The sequence below is a fragment of the Eretmochelys imbricata genome, chromosome 3 (assembly GCF_965152235.1).
Source record: "Eretmochelys imbricata isolate rEreImb1 chromosome 3, rEreImb1.hap1, whole genome shotgun sequence".
Classification (NCBI taxonomy): Eukaryota; Metazoa; Chordata; order Testudines; family Cheloniidae; genus Eretmochelys; species Eretmochelys imbricata.
Genome location: NC_135574.1, coordinates 89,363,518 through 89,380,745, shown reverse-complemented (window position 1 = coordinate 89,380,745; position 17,228 = coordinate 89,363,518). Strand labels below are relative to the sequence as shown.

At 49.7% G+C, this 17,228-nt stretch overlaps 1 protein-coding gene and 1 pseudogene across 3 annotated transcripts in view; both read right to left on the bottom strand.

Annotated features, from left to right (window-relative positions):
* DSE (dermatan sulfate epimerase) overlaps positions 1–17,228 on the bottom strand; it is a 66,049-nt gene that overhangs the window by 46,279 nt on the left and 2,542 nt on the right. Inside the window, exon 1 of one of the 3 annotated variants that reach the window (XM_077812976.1) lies at positions 13,214–13,378. The exons of the other annotated variants lie outside the window; for them this stretch is intronic. The gene's annotated coding sequence lies outside the window, so the exon portion shown is untranslated. Of the gene's footprint in view, positions 1–13,213; positions 13,379–17,228 lie in introns of those variants that run through there. 3 annotated transcript variants of the gene reach the window in all.
* Positions 15,020–15,448, bottom strand: LOC144262077 (transmembrane protein 250 pseudogene; annotated as a pseudogene).

Sequence of the window (17,228 nt, the reverse complement as noted above, 5' to 3'; positions counted from 1 at the left end):
CCTTCTTCTGCAATAAAGCTCGCCTGCACGAGAGAGGGAGGACCCCGCTCTGCAGAGACTCGGTCCAGACGGTGACTAGATCTGCGCCGAGGACGTCCCAAAACACGTGGTAGAGCTCCATGCCTGGAGACTTATTGGTGGGCATACGACGGAGGGCTTCCGAGAACTCGGCCAGAGTGAGAGGCAACTCTAGCCAGTCTCGGTCGCTTGCGCTGACCGTAGGGAGCTCCTCCCAAAGCACTCTGCAAGCGCTAGGGTCGGTCGGATCCGGGGAGAAAAGACTTGCGTAGAAGGCTTGGGCCCTCCTGCACATCTCCACCAGTTCCGTGAGGGGGGTGCCGTCTTCTGCCAGGAGGCAGGTGACGTGTTTCTTGGCCCCCCTCATTTTCTCCAGGACATAGAAGAAGCGGGAACCATGATCCATCTCCCGAAGGAGGTGGATGTGGGATCGAACAAAGGCGCCCCGGGCCCGATAGTCCTTGAGGGCCCGGAGCTCCTCCCGCTTCTCCTGGCACGCTCCGCAGAGGAGCGGGTCTTCGGGGCTGACGAGCAGACATCTCTCCATCTCTAAGACCTCCCGTTCCAACTGCTCTATCGCCGCATTTCTCCGTCGGCTTGTGCCCCAGGTGTAGTCGCGGCAGAAAAGCCAGGCGCGCACCTTCCCCAGGTCCCACCATCATTACGCCGAGGGAAAGGCGCGCCGCTGCCCTCGCCAGGCCAGCCAGAATTCCCGGAAGGACGTCATGAAGCCCTCATCCTCCAACAGGCTGTTGTTAAAATGCCAATAGGCCGGCCCCGGCCTCTCCGCACAGAGGGAGGCTGTCATGGTGGCTAGGTGATGGTCAGAAAATGGGGCCAGCCGAACGCTGGAGGAGTGGACTCAGGAGAGATGGAAGCGTGATGGATAAATGCGGTCCAACCAGGAGTGGCTCGACCGATGGGCTTCCACCCGGACAAAGGTGAATGTGGAAGTGTCATCCGGGTGGTGGTCACGCCAGATGTCCACTAGGGAGTGATGTTCAACTATCTCCCGGAAGGTGTCCACGGTGGCCGGGCACTGCTCGGTCCCCGAGCAGTCTCGCTCCTCGAGGGTGGTATTAAAATCCCCTCCCAGGACCAGGCACTCGTGAGAATCTAAGGTGCCGAGGAAGGCGGACGCCTGCTGATAGAATTGCAGCCGGTCCGGGCCCAATGTCGGGGCATAGACATTAACGAGGTTAACCACGAGCCCCTCTATACAGACCCGGAGATGCAGCAGGCAGCCCTGCACGGCCTCGGCGACCCCTAGCACCTCGGGCCGTAGGGCAGGGGAGAACAGGGTCGCCACTCCAGCCTGCCGAATCGTTGAATGGCTAAAGTAGACCCTGTCCCCGCACTCCAGCCGCCAACTATCTTTGGCGGTTGGATCCGTATGGGTCTCCTGCAGGAAAATCACAGAGTACCCTCCCTCCCGAAGGAAGGAGAGCACCTGGGACCTGCAGAGAGCCATCCTACAACCCCGGGTATTCAACGCTGGGATGGTGAGAGGTGTCATGGGGAGGGCCGGGGGGGATCCTCATTGGCAGGGATGCTCGCATCCCCCAGCGGGCCGCGCGACAGTCCCTGACCCATCCCATAGGGGAGTAATTGGTCACGGAAGACGTGGACCCGCCAGTAGGCCGCAGCATCCTGCTTCCCCGTCCCTTTACCTTCCCCCATGAGGGCCCTTGTGGCCCGGAAGATTTGAAAAAACCCCCCCCATTGCTGGAGAGCAAGCTGTACCTTGTTGCGGGAGCCACGGACATCCTCTAAAAACTTCCGCAGCTCTCCTCGCAGCTCATGGGGGGGTGGGGTTACGGTTTCCTGGTTGTTCCCCGGCAGAGCCGTTGGTGCAGCCCCGTGGCCTACTAAAACGGGCAAGCAGGGTGCGGACCCCCGATGGGGTGCCTGATGGGCTGCAGCTTCTAGGCCCGCCTCAAACCCTGGGGCGATAGGGGGCTGTGGAGGGAAAATAGTACCCCTAATGGGTCGGGGCAGGAGAACGCAAAGGCCGCTCCCTGGGGGTCATCGATTGGAAAAGGGAAGGAGACAGCCCCGGGGGCGGCGATAACATCGCAGGAGGTAGACTGGACAGGGGCAGGGTCAGAGGCGAGGTTCTGGGTTTCGGGAGAAGAGCAGCTGTATGGTGGCGCTTCCCGATCAGGCTCGAGGGTTAAGGGGGTGGGGAGGGAGCTCTCAGTGATACCGGGCGCGGGCTCCATGGTGGATTTAGCGGCTACAGCATCAGGTGGTGGATTATCTTCTGTTGGGCCCCCGCCCGGGAAGGAAATCAATTGCTCCGCACCAACAGGGTGTGCTCCTGGTGGCTCGTGTCCCGGTCGCGTGGCGCCAGCTGTCACCTGAGCAGGCTCGGTGGTCGTCATTGGGTTGCCATCAGCGGCCGGGTCGATGGAAGAGTCCAAGGGCTCCTCGGAGGTGGGAGCAGAAGCGGCAGTTAGGGGGAGGGAGCATGGGGAAAAGAGGGGTGGAGTGAGGTCGCCCAAATCGAGGTTTTCTGGCAAAAGGTCGTCCTCCCCCTGGCCGACCGGGGTCAGATCTAGGGCCTCGATCTCCTCGAACATGGAGAAGAGGACAGTTTCTGTCGCCCCGGGGTTCTCCCCGCTGGCACCCATCACGACGGTTGCCTCAGGGTTCACAGGGGCTTCGGGCAGTGTCAGCACAGAAAGGGCTTCCTCGAGGGTCTCAGAGGGGGGTTTCCTGTGGAGGAGAGACACTGCCCTCCGGTGCTACCACGTCTTTCCTGGCTGACACCGGTGGATGGGACACACTTGTGGGCAAAGCGGAAGGTTCGGCATCGGTTCCCCCCTTCCTGGTCTTCTGGGGGGCCTCCGCCTCGGGTAGATGAGGCAGAGCTCGAGCCTTCTGCTTGCCTCGCTTCCCCTGGACTAGGGCCCAGCCCTCCATGGCATCATCTGGGGGCTGGTTAGCAGGGGTCGTATCAGGGGGTAAAGGCGATGGCTCAGGGGCTTGCAGGGGGGACGGTGGGGCGGCATAAGGGAGGGAGGATTCTCCCTGGGGCAGGCTCTCTCCCATGCCTGGTGGTATCTCTGCCACACCCTCCTCCATAGGCCCCGCCAGATTGTCAGCAGCGAGGGCGGGGCTCTCCCGCTCATCTGGGCGTTGTAGGGGAGGTGCCCCATGGGCCTGAGCGGGAGAAGTGGTGGTCTGAATAGGAGGGGGGGGTGGGTTCGGCTATCGGGCGGCCAGGGGCGTCGCAAATGATGGGGCCAATGTCCTGCCAGGTCTTGGGGATCTTAGGTGCCCCTCTTTGCTGGGCTAAGGGGCAGTCCCTCCGGACATGCCCCGACGCCCAGCAGAGCTAGCACCGGGCTTCCCCCGTGGAAAAATACACCCGTAACGGGTCCCCTGGTGGGGCACTAGGAAGGACCCCTCGAGCGCCTCTCTGTCACGCGCCGCCGACGGCAGTAGAAGCTGCACTTGCCAGCAGAAGGAAAAGATGTGACGGAGTGCAGGGTCCTTGCAGCCTAACGGGAGAGGGCTGATGACAGAAACAGGTTTCCCCAGGGTGGAAAGGGCGGGTAACAGGGCAGCACTGGGGAGAAAAGGAGGGACAGAGGTCAGGACCAGGCGGACGTCCAGGTCCTCTAGCAGCTTTAGGGGGACAAACACCCCCCCCCACCGCCAGGCTCCTCTCTACTGCTTCCTGGGTGGTGCTAAGAAGAAGAGAACCTTCCCATACATTTTGGAGGCCGCCACAATGGCTGAGGGCCACACCACTGCTGCCCGGGCATATGTCCTGGGGGCTGAGGGAGGGACATCCGCAGAGCTGGTGGAGGGGGCAGCGGGGGAGGACGCCGTGGTCGGTGTCGGGGCCGCAGCAGTGGGGGTGGCCCTGCCATGGAGGGCCTGGTGGTTTTAGCGGGGCCCTTCCCCTTCTTCTTGCCCTGGCCTTTCCCGCCGGCGCTAACAGCCGGCCGGCAGCCGGCAAGCACTTTAGCAACAGCTGAGAAAGAAAAAAAAAAACAACAAAAGAAAAGAAAGGGAGAGAGCATCTGGCCCGGTCGGGGGTGGGGAGGAAGCCAAAAGCAGGGGCAAAAAGCAAGAAAAGCCCAAGCCAGAGGGTAGCAGTAGGAGAGCAGGCTCAGGCTCCTTTTTCCCTGGGTAAGGTAACAGGGAAGGTTCCAGAAAATCAGGAACCTTCTGGAGATAATTAAGACAGGCTGATTAGAACACCTGCAGCCAGTCAAGAAGCTGCTAGAATCAATTAAGGCAGGCTAATCAGGGCCCCTGGGTTTTAAAAAGGAGCTCACTTCAGTTTGTGGTGTGTGTATGAGGAGCTGGGAGCAAGAGGCACTAGGATCTGAGAGTGAGAATGTGGACTGTTGGAGGACTGAGGTGTACAACAATCATCAGACACCAAGAGGAAGGTCCTATGGTGAGGATAAAGAAGGCGTTGGGAGGAGGCCATGGGGAAGTAGCCCAGGGAGTTGTAGCTGTCGCACAGCTGTTCCAGGAGGCGCTCTAGACAGCTGCATTCCACAGGGCCCTGGGCTGGAACCCGGAGTAGAGGGCGGGCCCGGGTTCCCCCCAAATCCTCCCAACTCCTGGTCAGACACAGGAGGAGTCGACCTGGACTGTGGGTTCAGAAAAACAGCCAAGCTGAGGGCTGCCGTGAAGCTCCAAGGCGAGCAAATCCGCCAATAAGTGCAAGACCCATCAAGGTAGAGGAGGAACTTTGTCACAGTAAGAAAAAGGTTAATATACCAATTTCTCAATAGTTTGAAAGGGCAGTTTCCTGTGAATCACAATCAGTGGATGGATGTTCAACTGTAGCCAAAATGTATCATAAAATTGATCTCTGTTATGGAGCTGAATATTGCTGTATGCCAATTGTGAGTCCTCCAAATAAAGTTAGTTTGATACAGCATTTAAGGTAAAACAAGAGGTAGGCTTTACCCTAGTTAGAAGTGCATGCAAAGAAAATTCCAGCACTGAGCTCCACAAGATGGGGAGCGGGAGGGATGGAGACCTACAAGTTTCCCTGCCTAGACAATGTCACCTCATTTATGGTAAAACCCTTTAAATAATGTGACCTTCTAGATCCCTCATTGTGTCTTTACAAAATAGAAATTATTTGGAGTGTCCTGGAACTTACTTTGGGGACTGATTATACAGACATTGTGCTCAAAAAAAAACTTTACTAAACTTTAGTGGAAGTTTGGCTGGCATGACAACTGCAGAATAAAGCTCTACAAGTCCAAAAGCAGAAGCTACCTAAGACCTTGCTAGCACCCTCAACTCCATCGAGGCTCCTCTCTTATATGAGCAGATGTACATGATGGATACTAAGCACTAAGAAGAGTGATACAATTGAAACAGTACCAAAGTTTTAAATGAAGCTCTCTTCCATCATAATGAAAAATGTCAAGTTCTGCAAGAGAACTTGTCTTCTAAAAAGTGGCTCTGGAGTTTCAGGGATATTGTTTTTGTCATTCTGTTCTTTAATTGTAATAAAAACATAATTTCTTGATACATTATTCATAGTGATAGCTTCTACTACTCAAGTTAATATATTGTAGAATCACAGAATATTTGGGTTGGAAGAAACCTCAGGAGGTCATTAGTCCAACCCCTGCTCAAAGCAGGACTAACACCAACTAAATCATCCCAGCCAAGGCTTTGTCAAACCAAGCCTTAAAAACCTCTAAGGATGGAGATTCCACCACCACCCTAGGTAACGCATTCTAGTGCTTCACCATCCTCCTAGTGAAATAGTGTTTCCTAATATCCAACCTAGACCTCCCCCACTGCAATTTGAGACTATTGTGTTAGTCTGTCCCCAATCCTGTCTTGAATTACACAGTGACTACACTTCCCATGTAATAACTTAAACTGCATGATAATATCAGCCCATTAAAGCAACAATGTCAAAATACAAATCTTGAGAACACATACTCACAGCCAATCAGATAAAAGAGTTGTGCAAATCTGAGTGGGAAATTATCTAATACCAATAACAGCAGCTTTCTTGTGGTGGGCTGAACTGCAGTGTGTATCTTGTTCCCCTAAACAGACATGTATTCATATCCTTTTGCACAAGTGCTGATACTGCCAATAATATAGTTACCTCTCTCAAGTGGTGGTAGGCTAGGTCACAGATAAAGGAAATTTCCTGTAGGAAATTTCTTTTTTGGCACTTGGCCCACAGTCTTCAAAAAAATAAGCAAATCGTTCTATACATACATCTTGCAATTTAGTCTCATTGATGATAATGGAAATAACACTGGTTAAATCCTCCATATATTGACTGGAGATTCATTTAGCCTGCATAGCAAGCCCCCTCACTACTGTCCCATTAAAAAAGTAATTTAATTATTTAATATGGTTTAAAATATTTAAAATATTAAAATGGTTTAAATATTTCAGCAAAACAGATTTAAACGTGGAAGAGCAACCAATGCATTTGGTCCAAGATCAACAGAGTTTAAGAACTAAATACTGTAATACAGGTAAAGAGAACTCAGGGGGTGGGGGGGGCACTAATTCCTGGATATAAGTGTGTAGTTCCCACACGTGTTCATGTACCCCCATGGCAAATTAAGCAGGACGCAGAGGGCCCAGGAAAACTACCATCTGCTTCTATACAAATTATAACCTAACTATCCAGACTTCCCATAGGTATACAGTTCAAACAGTACTAGTATTTTCTGTTCCTTGCAGAACTTTAAGATGGGACAATAGGGCAGGAAATTCAGATGTTCCAGTAGAGTCAGCTGAATTCCTCTCTGTCATTCTCTCCCCTCCCCCATTTCAACCATGGAAAACCACTGACCAAACTCCAGTCCAGTGCCAAATAGGAGGATAAAATACTGGGAAGAGTTCAACAGCACCACTTCCTCATTCACAATGTATCTAACATGGCCTACTATGGGTCATTACTTCACTTATTTTATTGTAGAGTCCACTGGGTAGAAAAAATGTTAAACAGCAGTTAGAGAGAGAGAGAGAGAGAGATTGTATGTTAACAAAATTTAAAACAGTTAAAAGAAACACTGAGGGTTAGATATTTTGTGGGAAAGGTCCAGTTTGGGTATACATTGCTGGTATTGCACCTAGGTTTGTGAATATGCAGGGCAAAAGAAAAAAAACTCTCTCAAACAAATTGTGATTGTAAATTTTTACTTTGTGAGGTAAATGAATGCAACAAGCTCGCTACAAATGTTATTTATTTATTTATTGTTCTTTAAGAAAATAAATGACATCTTAAGAAAATAATCTGTATTGAAACACAGTACACACAATATGCAAACCCATAGTATTAAAGCCGAGAAGTCAAATGCAGGCACGCCATGTTTCCTGGGCACTAACATTCCAAAATTAGCAATTTATCGTCATGTCATCCTAGAGTTTTCAGATATGAAGAAGCATTTTGAACTTTGCTTTTAATTCATCTCCATTAACCTCAACTACAGCTAATATGTTTGCAATGGCATCTTACAAGACAATATTTTTCAATACTAAGGAAATAATACTAGACGTATATAATACTGAACATTTCACTGGCTAATTCAAATTAACTTTATACATGGCTTTAAGTTATGCACTGAGGTCTCTATGTATTTAGAGCAGTATACAGCCCTGCAAGAAATATCAACCTGTAAGAACCTGAGTTCCCTGTAAGCTGCGCAGCCACACAGCAGGCTATTAAGCGCCGCACAGGCGCTCAGGGAACTCGCCCGGCTGGGATCTTATACTGCCCCAACCCTGGACTTGCTGTGGCTGGGGAGAGGTGCCTCTCCCCCCCTACCCCCGAGCCCAGGTGCTGCTGCAGGAAGAAAGAACTGGGGGGAGTCCTCTCTCCCTGCTGTAGCCCCAGGGCAGCCTGCACCCCAAACCTCTCGTCCCTGGCCCTACCCCAGAGCCTGCACCCCCAACCGGAGCCCTCACACCCCTGCACACCAACCCTCTGCCTCAGTCCTGAGCCCCCTCCCACACTCCAAATCCCTCGACCCTACGCCCATCACATGAATTTTGTTATGTGCACCAATATGGAGGTGATGTGTCATACAACACCTCCATACTGGAGCACATAACAAAAGTCATTCCGCACATGTGTGGGAAAAATTAGATGGAACACTAATAAGAACTAAGGGTTGCAAAAATTTTGCAACATGCTACTGGTAAAATAGCTACCTCAAAGTACTTTAATCCATTTATTTTAGGCATTTTTAATCTGCCCATTCTCTCTGTATGTAGACTTCTTGCAGTTATTTTTCACATTTTATAATTTGTCACTTTTACAACCATTTATATAAAGCAATAAAAGCACAGTGCACTATATTAAAACAATTAACTGCAAAGTTTTGTCAATTTCAAAACAAGATTTAAATTGTTGGCACACCAAATAGAATCTCCATTGATTTTTTTTTTTCTAATTTAATATTTACTTAGCATTGAAATGCTCCTTCAGTAATCTCCTACTTGTGCTAACATTATTATCCTTAACTCCGTTTAGGCCCTTTTATCCCAAGTTCCATTGAGTGAATAAGAAAGTCATTGTGGGATACTCCTAAAGGCACTCATTCCCAACTAGTGCAGACTCGTTTGTTTAAATATTTGCATTCGTTGAATGAAACATCAATCAGTGTCACCAAAAAGAAATGTAAAACTACACAGACAGAGAAAGATGTCCTGAAGCACACAGCCTTAGTACTTTTTACTTCGGCCTCAACTGAAGTCACTTATTAAGGAACAGGTATGTAGTTCAGGATATAAAATATAGTTATTTTTATTTGTAAAATCTTTTCAGAGAAATTAAGATTAATAAAAGAAGAAAACTCTAGAACTTGTTTAGTCTTTCAGTTAGGATGGACCTGAAATATGTTTTAATTGTGTTCTCAAGCCGTGACAACGTTCAAGGCTATAATCTTGGAAACACATTCACACATTATTTATTAACTAGAAGCCAGTTATGGATTAGGACCCCGTCATGGTAGGCACTGTACAAACACATAACAAAAAATATAGTCCTAGCACCAAAGATCCTACAGTCTAAAGCAGTGGTTCTCAAACTTATTTGATTGGGCTCCCCTTCTTTGTGTCTGTAGTCATTTATGCTCGCTCCCACTCCCCCTCCCCCCCCCCCGGGCACACACACACAAGTACATATACTTCCACCCAGCTCTGAAGGCAGAGCAGAGAGCAGCAGATTCTGGCCAGAAGCCCAGCTCTGAAGGCAGCGCTGCACCAGCACAGATGGACACCAACATCAGCACCTGGACACAGAGACCAGATTGAGTGCTTAGAAATTTATGCAGTTCTAATTGCCATATAGGAGGTCAGACTGCTTGTTCTTAGGCCAGGCGTACATTAGGAGTACTTTGCCAGTATAGCTATACTGGTGTGCAATACAAGCAGAGTGCTCCTAACGTGGACTCATCTTGTACCAGCAAAACAGAGCTTTTGCCAGCATATCTCACACCTCATCACATCCCTACCAACACAGCTACACCAGCAAAAGGTTGTAGTGTAGATCTGCCCTTAGAAAGTTTGAATTGACAGGAGGGAATGAGCTGTAGTTGTTAGACTACATAAATAACAGTCAGGAATCTTGGGCTGGAATCCTGGATCCATTAATGTCAATAAGAGAGAGGAAGAGGAGTTATTTAAGTTCAGCGCCAATGTGGACACAAGAACAAATGGATATAAACTGGCCATCAACAAGTCTAGGCTTGAAATTAGATGAAGGCTTGTAACCATCAGAGGAGTGAAGTTCTGGAATAGTCGTCCAAGCAGAGCAGTGGGGGCAAAAACCTAACTGGCTTCAAGCCTGAGCTTGGTAAGTTTATGGAGGGGTTGGAATGATGAGACTGCCGACTGTGGTGTGGCCCATCGGCGACTGCCTGTAGCAAATATTCCTAGCCGCTGAAGATGGGGAGGGCTCTGAGTTACTACAGAGAATTCTTTCCTGGTGTCTGGCCGGTGGATCTTGCCCATATGCTCAGGGTCTAACTGACTGCCATATTTGGGATCAAGAAGGAATTTTCCTCTGGGTCAGATTGTCAGACACGCCTTCCTCTGCAGCATGGGTCACTTGCAGGTATAAACTAGAGTAAATAGTGGATTCTCTGTAACTTGCAGTCTTTAAATCATGATTTGAGGACTTCAGTAACTCAGCCAGAGGTTAGGGGTCTATTATAGGAGTGGATGGGTGAGGTTCTCTGACCTGCAATGTGCAGGTCAGACTAGGGAATCACGGTGGTTAGAGCCCTGCGCTGATACAAAATTTATATCTGCGATCCACAAACATGATCCACAGATATCCACATTCGCAGATGTGGATATCCACAGATTTTCAGGGCTCTAACGATGATTCCTCCTGGCCTTAAAGTCTATGAGTTTATGAGATTTCAGTGGAGTTACGATTTCATCTCTGGATTATATTCCTAGCTCAGCTATCGACTAGTGCTCAGGAAAACATCTGAAACAAAACTTAAATGCCCCATATTAATTTGGGTTGCTTTTAAGGAGTATTTAAAAAGAAATAACTTAGGGTACGTCTACACTACCCGCCGGATCGGCAGGTAGTGATCTATCTACTGGGGATCGATTTATCGCATCTAGTGTAGACGCAATACATCGATCCCCGATTGCTCTGCCATCGACTCCTGTCCTCCACTGCGGCGAGAGGCGGAAGTGGAGTCGATGTGGGAGCGGCGGCAGTTGACCCCGCACTATGAGGACGCAAGCTAAATCAACCTAAGTTACGTCGACTTCAGCTATGCTATTCTCGTAGCTGAAGTTGCATATCTTAGGTCAATCCCCCCCCACAGTGTAGACTAGACCAAAGACTCAGCCTGGTTACAAAATGCAGTTAAGTTCCGGAATACAGATGGTACCAAGTTTGTAACACAACACTGCTGTAACCTGGTTCTTGATATGGCTCTGCTTATAATGTAGACTGGGTAATTTTTTTAAAAAGGTTGGGACAAACTTGTTGCTGGAATATTACTTAAAAGGGATAAGAAAAAGTCTCCAACATAGATCAGTTTTTCTCAGTTAACCTTTTTTGTATTATCTAGGTTAAACCAACTAAAGTGGTTTGGGAACAGTGTTTTTTCTTTTTATAACCTTTAAAAATAGTTTTATTGCTAGTTAAAGGTGCCAGACTGACAGCAGTGGGGACGAAAATCTTTCTACTCAGTGCATGGATATATCATGGACACGAACTGTGCAAGTTTCTATATACAATCCTGGAAATGTGTCTCAATCTTGACCTAGAGGGATCACTTCTGCAGGGGGAGGAGATAATCTGTTTATAATCTCATTCAATAATTGTTCTCTCTGCTGAGACTACTAATTAGGCTTTGTCTACACTAGAACAGATTTGCATGTATAGCTAAGTAGGCATACCTAATCTGGCTAGTGGAGATGCAGTTTATACCAGCAAAAGAGTGATTTCACCAATATAGCTTATACCAATTTCCTGAACAATACATTTCCCCCATTCCTAGCTGGCAAAGTAATGCCGGCAAAACTTTTAAGTGTAGACCAGACCTAAGTAATAAATAAAAACATTTGTCCACTAAGAACTGAAACCATCATACTCAAGTCACCCAACCACCATTCCACAGTGGGAATGGTCTAAACTGGATTTATATCTTACATTCTGATTAAAGGCTTTCCATCCCATTATCATTCTCTTGAGCAAGTGAAATGGAATGCACAGAAGACTTCAATAGGTTTAGAGATCTGGATAAAATGCTATAAAGCACCAGGACTTCAGGATTAATATCTAAAACTCTAATTGTCTATTTTTATTCATATAGCATCTGAACTGTGCTTTGTGCACCCAACCAATGTGGTTTGCCCACAAGTAATTAATACTTATCTATTTCCTATGGCACTTAAACATTTTTGATAACAAGCAAAAATGGCAAGCCGGTTAACGTCAGGCAAATCATGGTCTTGCTCTGTGCCTTAGTTTCCCTAGCTTCAAAACAAGGATGCTCACCTTTCACACAGGCATTTTATGAGGCTTATTAGTGTCTGTAAAGAGCTTTGGGGCTCTTGGTGCTACAGAAGAGCACAAAGCTCCAAAGTTTAAAGTTTTTGTACTACTTTTAGTCATTTTGTCCCCACCTAACCACTCAACATTTCTCTAATACAGCCCAATTCTGTAAGGTTCTGAATGTCTCCAGTGGTAATGAGCAGCCATTGACTAGACCAGTGGTTTTTAACTCTGGGGGGGTCCACAGAGTATGTCTAAGATTTCCAAAGAACCCCGCACCTCCAGTTGAAAAATTTTAAGGGGACGCAAATGAAAAAAGGTTGAAAACCACTGGAGTAGACCACTGAGAGGACTCCAACCCTCAGGATCACTTCCCCAGTGGTTTGTTGCAAACTGATTTAGACAGGTAAGGAAAAATGACATTTCTACTCAAATTTCTACTGGCTTGATTCCCAAAGGTGATGAGCCCCATCAGAGCCAGTGGGCACTCTAGTAAAAAAACCAAACCAACCCATCCCTCTCTCTGGATGTGTCAATCCCCCCTTACATTTCCTGGTACAGCGAGATCACTGACTGGGACTTGTCAGAAAGAAAACATGCCACAGGACCTCTAGCTACAGAGCCATTCGGGAAACGCAATTGCTGCCTGCATGGGGAGGAAGGGGCGGGGGGGGGGCGGATTCAGCTCCAGGCTCGATGAGAATCAGAAGGATTCGGTCAGGCTCACCCCCACACGTGTCTTGGCAATACAGCCCATAACACGTCCCAAAGGAGCAGGGCTCAAGCACTTCGGGGAACTCTTCTCCCGATCCCCACAACAAGCCCCTCCCGGACTCACGGCCCGACGCTCCGGAGCAGCAGCAGCGGCGGGGTTAGCGCGGCTCGAGAGTCCCCGCACTTCTCCCGGGACAAGGGAGCCGGTCTTCTTCAGCCCCAGCCCCCCGCCCCCGACGGCGCCCCTCCAGTCTGCGCTCGCCCCCGCATTAGCCTGGGGCGCAGTCGGGACGGTCCCGCTGCCCCCGCAGCTGCACCGCGCATCATGCCGACGCTGCGAGGGGCACAGGGGGCAGGGCCCGGGAGACGAGCGGAGCCCCCGCCCGCAGCGGAGCCGGCCGCTTGGCTCCCCGAAAGTTTCCACTTCCAAGCCCAGGGGCGAGTTCCCGGACTGGGGAGAAGCGACCCCCACCCCCCTTCGCCCCTTACCTCGCCCCCGAGTCTCCTCAGCTCGGCCCCGGCGCGGCGGCAGCGCCCGGCAGCCGCAGGGGAAGCCGCTCCGGACGCCCCCAACTCATTGAGTCGGCCGGGCCATCCCCGCGGCGGGGCGGACGCAGGCGCCTGGAGCCGGGCGCGGAGCGGGGATGTGGAGGCGCCGCCGGGACACCCGAGCGCCGCCAGAGCAGAGGGAGGAAACCGCAACGTCACCGAATGCAGCTGGGGGAGGGGAGGGGAAGCGCCTGGGGAGCCCCCGAGCCCACCCCCTTTCCCCCGCCTGGGCCCGGACATCCTCCCTCCCGGCTGGAGAGCAGAGCACGACCCCACCCCTGCTGAGCCCTGCCGGGCGCTTCGCTCCCCGCGAGGTGCAGCACAAACAAGGCACATGCCGTGCCCAGGGCCAGCACGGGCTACAACGCCAGCTCCTTTGGATCTACCGGGCTCCTGCTGCTGCTGCTTGTACCCAATCCCCACACTACGCCGTCCACACAGAGAACAAATCTAGCTGTTCCTACTGACCCCCCCCCCCATCCAGACGCCCCCCCCAGGAATCCCCGGAGCCTAAGCCTTGCGAAATCCCATATGCAGCTCCTGTGTCCGTCTTGATTCAGGCAGTTTTTGGGCCTAGGCTTCCAGGCTCTAACTTCTAACACAAGTCTACACTCCTACTGCACCTAAAAATTCTGGACCCTGTTGCATTCTGATACATGAATGCCACAAAATCCCAGATCCAACACACAGCTCCTACTAGATCAAACCCTCATTCCCAAATTTAGCCCTCACTCCCCAATTCTATGGGACCAGCAGAAAACAAGTGTGGCCGCCCTTCCCCCTTACACCATAACATTCCAGAGTCTGATGGGTCCTGGAGCAGAAGCACCACAAAAACCTAGATTCAACTCCTGGATCACAGCAATTTGACTTGTTGCAGCCAAAATGTGAGATGTCAACACTGTGTTATTCATATGGAATTTCTGATCACTTCAATTTGATCGATGACACCTAACAACATAGATGTTAAACTGCAAAGTTCAATCCATTCATATTGAATATCATCTCTCCAGTTACCATACTGTATGGGTGAAGTAGAATTTCTCATCCAAAACCAAGAACCACCTCCCTTAGCCAACAAAGAATCAAACCAAAAGCCCACTCAAACAGGGCATTTTTTAAAACTCATATTCAGTGTTTGGACCACAAGTTATACATGTGTTCCCCAATGTATGACTGAAACTGTGCTATCTTAGTTGAATCAGACCTGCCTGGCATTGTGTGTATTGTGTACTATATGCTCATCATAAAATTGAGGATAAAATAAATACTTTGGAATTGTTGTCTTGCTTCTTTAGGCTGTGTTTGGTTGCAGATTCTCCAGTATTTCTCCACTCTGGAGGGCTGAACACATTTTATCACTCTCAGGCTCTTCTACTGGGATCAAGATCACATCATTTACTGTGCATGTGAAAAGACTGTGTCCTGACCACATTCTGGTAGGGTAACTGAATAAATAAATTCTGTTTACCTACATTTTCCCAGAGGATATTCTTCCAGAGAAATCTACTCTGTGATGTTGCTTGAAGAAGAATGATTGCTTAACTCCACCAAAGGTGGTTGCCTTTTAATAGTGGTTGAGTGACAGTGATCACTGCATACAATCTGTGTAGTATTTCTTAGGATTCTTGTTATAGAAATGAAAAAGCTGTAGTTTCTGAGGCTGATTTTAATCCGGTTGTTCATTTGGGGGGAGGGGGGGGTAGAGTAAGAGTTGCCTCCTGAGCCCACAGGTGCTCACTTTATTTACATATCCACAAACACCATGAAACACCAGCCCAGCCCCCCCACTAGTAGCATGGTCAAGTGAATTCCACAGATGAGCAGTTCATTCATGAGGCTGAAGTCCACCCACCTTCGCCCCAACAAGAGGAGGAGAATGGAGAGTTTGGACTGGAAATGCAGAAAGATCTGGATGCCCAGGTACTGAAGGCAAAACAAGATAGAGAGAGTGCCACCCAGAGGATGGAGGTAAACAGGCTGCAGCTGAAGTACAGCAGGAAACAAATGAATCCGTACATCCATCGGGATTTCAGGTAGATGTCGAAGTTGTTGTACTTGGTGTGCACCAAGCGAGTGGTCCTTACTGGGCCACAGGCTGAATGCAGACACGTTGTGTGGGGGCCGTGGAAAGAATGGACACGGCGGGGAATGGGGATTACAGGCATCAGGCACCCCACAGGTCACAGAGTCCCAGAGCAGGATTTGCAGTGCACATACCAAATATCAGCCATTAATATGGAAAAGATTCAGCAACCTATGAATGTAAACTTTCTGCTGAATTTCCAGGAAGGAACAGGCCGTGCTGCCCATGGCCCTGGGCTGAGTGGCCTCCACTACTGCGGGGCAGGTGTCCCGGGTCGCGCGGGGGGTGGGGATGGGGCAGGGGCAGGAGGGGGGGGGGGCCTGAGGTCAAACACTGCTATGCACATGTGCAGGCCAGCAGCACAGTGGGCAGTCTGATTCGCTGCTGTATTGAAAAGATTAGCTAACTTCTGGAAACAAAAATTTGTTTAGGTCCTGCAGCTCTGTTGGATTTCACAACACTATTAGCACAATGAAGAGGTTGGATATTAGGAATTTTAGGATTGATATTAGGAAAAACTTTTTCACTAGGAGGATGGTGAAGCACTGGAATGCGTTACCTAGGGAGGTGGTGGGAATCTCCACATCATCCTCCCATGTCATTTTCTGTAGGCAGTGGCTGGCCCGTATAGTCCGGGTTCTGTCGCAATTGTGGTTCTGCTCCATAAGGGCCTTCATCTGGTTTGCCAGCTCCTGTGGCAGAGCTCAGTCCTGGGCAGCCTGATTCATCAACAGCCGATTAGTCTCCTGCTGCACCGGAGTCGCCTCCTGTTGGGCGGTTGCTTGGATTCGGGTAGCCTCCTGCTGGGCCGCAGTGGCTTGTATTAGAGCCTTGACCACGTCGTCCAACTTGGGGACGGGATGGTTTTGGCTAACCCTGGTTTAAGTCCCAGTGTGGAAATCCCACCTCTAACACCACGTGTGGCAAATTGCTGGCACAATTATGATGGGTCCCGCACTTCCTCTTCTGGGGGGGAGGGGTGGTTCAGGGTGCAGTTTCCTGCCCCTGAACTAGGGTATCTACTGTCCCACTAGTAACCCAAAGAAGGGTAATGGAAAGGGAGGGACCCGGGCCCACCCTCTACTCCAGGTTCCGGCCCTAGGGATAGTAGCAAACCACTTGAACTAATGCTTCCTTCCCCTGGGCTACTTCCCTCTCCTGCTCTTCAGCTTGTGGGCTTCCTGCCCTCTCTCTGCACAAGCCTGGTTTTGCTTTACCAAGGGTCTTGGTCTTCTAGCCAGCCACGGCACTTCTCCAAACTCTCCTCTACTTCAACTCGTCCAAACTGCACTCTGCTCCAACTCCTTCCAACTGCTCTCTGCTCCAACTCCTTTCCCTGGCTGATTGAAGCAGGGGGGTTTTAACAGGTGACTGGCTTCAGGTGCTCTAATTGGCTTCAGGTGCTTTTAATTAATCTATAGAAACCTTTCTTCCCTCTACAGGGAATAAGGTTTCTCCTCATCCTGGGACTTACATATCTCTCCTATATCACTCTCCTGCTGCCTTCTAGCCATGCTGTATCACAGTAGTAAACAGGATCTTCGAGACAGCAGGGAGAGGAGATGGCAGGAGACAAAGCAAATTTACATTTCTGCAAACACAGATGAGAAGAAAGGACATGAAGCATCCTTCATCACCAGACTCCATATCACCTTTTTTGCTGTTTGAATAAACTTTGCTTTGAGGGGTAACCCTCAAAAGAATTCACTTCAAAGGGTGTCTGGAATATAAAGGAAAGGGGCAGAAAACCCTAAGATCTCTCTTTCTCACACACACACCTAAGAAGACAAAGGAACCCGCCATTTGGTCTTGGGGGAGGGGGACGGGGATCCTGACCTGAGAATTTGGTCAGCCTTGCTGCTGGGAAAC